This window comes from Hemitrygon akajei, chromosome 30 (genome assembly GCF_048418815.1).
Source record: "Hemitrygon akajei chromosome 30, sHemAka1.3, whole genome shotgun sequence".
Taxonomy (NCBI): domain Eukaryota; kingdom Metazoa; phylum Chordata; class Chondrichthyes; order Myliobatiformes; family Dasyatidae; genus Hemitrygon; species Hemitrygon akajei.
In genome coordinates, this window is record NC_133153.1 from 43,303,439 (window position 1) to 43,309,520 (window position 6,082).

Sequence of the window (6,082 nt, forward strand, 5' to 3'; positions counted from 1 at the left end):
GGTTTACCGTTGTCTCCTACTGTAGCCAACTTGTACATGGAAGAAGTAGAAAGGACAGCCTTAAGCACCTTCCATGGAACATCACCCAGTGTATGGTTCAGGTATGTGGATGACACCTGGGTCAAGATCAAAACCCGTGAGATGCAAGCCTTCCCATCAATTCGATGGATAATAACATCAAGAAGACGTTGAGAACAATAGACTGGCCTTTCTAGACTGGGCAGTACTTACATAGAAACAGAAAATCAGTGCAGGAGTAGGCCATTCGGCCCTTCGAGCCTGCACCGCCATTCAGTATGATCATGGCTGATCATCCAACTCAGAACCCTGTACCTGCTTTCTCTCCATACCCACTGATCCCTTTAGCCACAAGGGCCATATCTAACTTCCTCTTAAATATAGCCAATGAACCGGCCTCAACTGTTTCCTGTGGCAGAGAATTCCACAAATTCACCACTCTCTGGGTGAAGAAGTTTCTCCTCATCTGGGTCCTAAAAGGCTTCCCTTTATCCTTAAACTGTGACCCCTCGTTCTGGACTTCCCCAACATCGGAAACAATCTTCCTGCATCTAGCCTGTCCAATCCCTTTAGAATTTTATACATTTCAGTAAGATCCCCCCTCAATCTTCTAAATTCCAGCGAGTATAAGCCTAGTCGATCCAGTCTTTCTTGTCAAAGAAAATGGACATCTACTTATTAAAGTTCATAGGAAACCAACCCACACAGATCAGTACCTACAGTTTGATTCTCTTCACCCATTACAACATAAGTTGGGGTTATCAGAACACTACATCACCGCCCCGAGGTTGCGCACACCAACATTACAGCTAAAGGCAAGGAACGCAAGTATTTGAGAGAAGCTTTGAAAGCTTGCAGCTACCATGGCTGGACCTTCATCAAGACAGTAACAAAAACCAGCAGGGACATCAGCCCAATGGACAGAGGGAAGAAGCAAAACTGATGGAAAGAAGCATAGTAATCCCATATGTAGCTGGAGTTACAGAGAAACTTAGAAGGATTTTCAACAAATACCAAATCCCTGTGTTTTCCTAACTTACAAACAGACTCAGACTGAAACTCATCCACCCCAAGGATCCTACACACAAACATAAACAGAAATATTGAGTATGCTATCCAGTGGACTGAGAACTGCACAGATCTGTATATCGGTGAGACAAAACAACTTCTTCACAAACAGATGTCCCAATGTAGGAGGGATAACTTCTCTGGTCAAGACTTGGCTGTATATCCACACCTAAAGGACAAGGGACACACACAAAATGCTGGAGGTCAGGCAACATCTATGGAAAAGAGTACAGTCGACGTTTTGGGCCAAGACCCTTTGGCAGCACTGGAGAAAAAGTAAGTTGAGGAGTAGATTTAAAAGATGGAGGAGTGGAGGGAGAAACACAAGGTGATAGGTGAAACTTGGAGTGGGAGGGTGATGTAAAGAGCTGGAAGGTTGAGTGGTGAAAGAGATACAGGGCTGGAGAAGGGGGAATCTGATAGGAGAGGACAGAAGGCCATGGAAGAAAGAAAAGGGGGAGGAGCACCAGAGGGAGGCGATGGGAGGGCAAGGAGATAAGGTGAGAGAGGGGAAAGGGGATGTGAAATGGTGAAGGAGAGGGCAGGGGGTCATCACTGGAAGTTTGAGAAATTGAAGTTCATGCCATCAAGTTGGTGGCTACTCAGATGGAATACAAGGTTGTTCCTCCAACCTGAGCATGACCTCATCGTGACAGAAGAGGAGACCGTGGATGGACATATTGGAATGGGAATGGGAGGTGGAATTAAAATGGGTGTCCATTGGGAGATCCCGCTTCTTCTGGTAGATGGAGCGTAGGAGCTCAGCGAAGCGGTTTCCCAATCTATGTCGGTTCTCACTGATATAGAGGAGGCCACACCAGGAGCACCGGACACAGTAAATGACCCCAACAGCCACATAGGTGAAGTGTCGCCTCACCTGGAAGGACTGTTCGGGGCCCTGAATGGGAGTGAGAGCGGAGGTGTAGGGGCAGGTGTAGCACTTGTTCTGTTTGCAAGGACAAGGACAAGTGTGTAAAAAGGGCCTGTAGGATCATTGGGGACCCAAGTCACCCCAACCACAATCCAATCCAGCTGCTGCCATCTGGGAAACGGTACCGCAGCATAAAAGCCAGGACCAACAGGCTCTGGGACAGCTTCTTCCACCAGGCCATCAGACTGATGAACTCACACTGATTTGAGTGTACTCTATATTACATTGACTGTTCTATTTATTATAAATTACTAGTGTTACGTACCCCGTAACTGGGTGTCTGACCAGCAGAGGAAGAAGAATCCGTTGGAGTCTGGTGGTACCAAACTAAAAGTATTTATTAGTAAACTACACAATACAATATCAAAAATGCAAATATACATATAAAACAAGTTAGAAGTAATAAACCTAAAAGTGTTGGAATAATAATAATCAATAATAAACAAGCTCTATCGATGTCTAGGGGTAAATGAATTGTCATAGGAAAGTATAGAGTTCAGTTCATAAATGCTGAGGTGGTTATGGTTGTTGTGTTGAAATCGTTGGAGAGAGAGAGAGCAAGCGAGATGTAACAGCAACAGCTGCGGCAGGCAAACCTTTTGTGGCTTTCTTAATCCGTCGTGTCGTCGTGGCCATTCAGTTATGACCCCTCTGGTCTTCAGCCAGACCGTTCTTCTGTGGTGGACTCGTCACTCTGGCATGAGTGGACACACACACAAGTCCCCACCGGCCCTGCTGTAACACTGACCGATCTCCTGATTCGGTCTCCGAAGCCCCCACCTTTCTGTGGGTTCCCAACACTCAGTCAGTGTCCACTGGTGTGTCTCTCCAGACCAGTCTTTTATCCCTACTCACGGGGTCTCAGCTATCCATCAACTCTGAATGACTGTGACCATCAAATCAGGCCACTCCTGCTGTCTCCTGAAGAATGATAATGAGCAAAGTAAAGTCCTTGTAGTGGAAGGTAAATAATCCAGGAAGAGTCATAATACAGTAAATCAACAGTCTCTCTCCCCCTCTTATCTGTAGCAGATGTTCTTGCCTGGGCTTTATCTCTCTTTCTCATGAGCAGCATAGCAACAGCAATAGTTTGTAGTTCTTAGGAGGGGGGTTGGGAATGGTTAACTCTGCACCCCATTGACCATCTGGTCTGTTCATCACTCATAACACTATGATTGCACATTGCACGTTTAGACGGAGACGTAACATAAAGATTTTTACTCCTCATGTACAGTATGTGAAGGATGTAAGAAATGAAGTTAATTCAATTCAATTCAATTCAATTGCCAGGAGGGAGATCAGTGGGGAGGGATGAATGGACAAGGGAGTGTGTAGGGAGCGATCCCTGCGGGCAGCAGAAAGTGGTGGGGGGGGGGGGAGGGAAAGACGTGCTTGGTGACATTCCTTTGATGCTAACAATGTGCACATTGTGGACAGGAGGTTTGTAAGAGGGGCTAAAGAAGCCATCTTTGTCAAAGTGGAAGACCCACCTCTGAACAGAGGGGGTGGGGTACGACACTACCTATCAGCTACTTACAATGCAGTCCAAACATCTCCACCCCAGTGTCTCCACAACAATCCACATCTCCATTCACACAAAGATAAGACTAATGACCCTCTCATTACCTCTACGATTCTCAACCACCCTCATGTGATTGCTGTACCTTTAAACAACTCACAGAGCTTATAAACCAGCAAACTACCCACCGTGGATCAGAACTGAAGATGCCTCTCGGAGAAGTAGTGAAACATCTTCTAGACAACACAGCTAGCCCAGTTGCCTTGATTTACCACAGCTTGACATACAATGAGCTGGATGACTGAGAACCTTCATAGACAAGTCACCGGGTATATTTAAAGCGGAGGTTGATAGGTTCTTGATTAGTCAAGGTGTCAAAGTTTACAGGGAGAAGGCAGGAGAATGGGGTTGAGACAGATAATAAATCAGCCATGATGGAATGGCAGAGCAGACTCGATGGGCTGAATAGCCTAATTCTGTGCCTATGTTTTATGGTAATTACTGAAATGGTATTGAATTTCTGATTCAACAAGAAAACTTGAAGATGCTGGAAATCCAAGCAACACACACAAAATGCTGGAGGAACTCAGCAGGTCAGGCAGCATCTATGGAAAAGGGTAAACAGTCAATGTTTCGCACATTTGAATCACATATGTACTTTGAGTTTGAGAGCCTCTGCTGAGAGAGTCAAAATTCAAGTAAATTTATTATCAAAGTACATACACGTCATCACATACAGCCTAAGATTCATTTTCTTGTGCAGTCACAGTAGATACAAGAAACACAATAGAATCAGTGAGAGACCACGCCCAACAGGACGGACAAACAGTGTGCAAAAGAGAACAAAATGGTACATTCAAAAAGAGAGAAAAATAATAATAATAAATATTCTGGTTTAAGATGGTGTTGATGAGACACTGGCAGCAAACAAAACTATTAACTACTCTACTAGTCACGTTCTTCCAGGTGAATGATCTCTGAAATCAATAGCCTATAACTTCCCTTTCAAAGTGGAGCTTTCTGAAGTCTCAAAGGTGCAGGACAGTACGAGTCGAACTGTGGCACCAGGGCCAGGCCCGACAGCAAGGAACTAGCCAGTGCTTGGCTGACTGAATCAGCGGGCTAGATTGAAAAGGTTGAGGTGTTGGGGCTGGAGGTGAGGGGCAGGCTGGTGTTCAGCTCACTGCTCCACAAGGTTTAGTCAGGCTGTGGCCTGCGACTGACAGTCTGTGGTTTTGACTGACTTCCTGGCCGTGTTCTCAATTTCCTGATCTGACTGTTATTTGCTTATTTTTTTATCATTTTCACCATTTGCTTTTGTTTTGCACACTTGGTGTCTGATGGTCCTTTTAAATGAGTTCTATAGGTTTTCTTTGTTTTGTGGCTGCCTGTAAGGAGATGAATTTCAAGGTTATATAAAGTATACATACTTTGATAATAAATGTACTTTGAAATTTGAAATAAATAAGCAAAAAATATCGAGAACATGAGATGAAGAGTCCTTGAAAGTGAGTCCATAGGTTACAGGAACAGTTCAGTGATGGGGCAAGTGAAATTTGGGCACTCTAAGAAAGGAGGAAGGCAGCAGAAGGAAATTATAGACCAGTTAGCTGTCCTCAGTGGTTGGGAAGACGTTGGAATCAATTGTTAAGGATGAGGTTATGGAATATTTGGTGACACAGGACAAGATAGGACAAAGTCAGCATGGTTTACTTAAGGGAAAATATTGCCTGATGAACCTGTTGGAATTCTTTGAGGAGATCAGAAATAGGATAGATAATGTTGTATATTTGGACTTTCAGAAGGCCTTTAACAAGGTACCATACATGAGGCTGCTTACCAGGTTAAGAGCCCATGGTATTACAGGAAAGTTTACTAAGATGGTTAAAGCATTGTCTGATTGGTAGGAGGCAGCGAGTGGGAATAAAAGGATCCTTTTCTGATTGGCTGCCGGTGAGTAGTGGTGTTCTGCAAGGGTCGTTGTTGGGACCACTTCTTTTTATGGTGTATATAAATGATTTAGATGATGAGATAAATGGATTTGTTGCCAAGTTTGCAGATGATAGGAAGATTGGTGGAAGGGCAGGTAGTGTTGAGGCTGCAGGACTTGGACAGATTATGAGAACAGTCAAGAAAGTGGCAAATTAAATATAACATTGGAAAAAGCATAGTCATGCACTTTGGTGGAAGAAATAAAGGTGCAAACTATTTTCTAAACAGAGAGAAAATCCAAGAATCTGAGATGCAAAGGGGCTTGGAAGACCTTGTGCATAACACCCTAAAGGTTAACTTACGGGTAGAGTTTGTGGTAAAGAAGGCAAATGCAATGTTAGCATTCATTTCAAGAGGTCTAGATACAAGAGCAGGGATGTGATGCTGAGGCTTTATAAGGCACTGGTGAGGCCTCACCTTGAGTATTGTGAACAGTTTTGAGATCCTCATCTTAGAAAAGATGTGCTGGCATTGGAGAGGGTCCAGAGGAGGTTCACAAGGATGATTCCAGGAATGAAAGGGTTATCATGCGAGGAAGGTTTGATGGCTTCAGG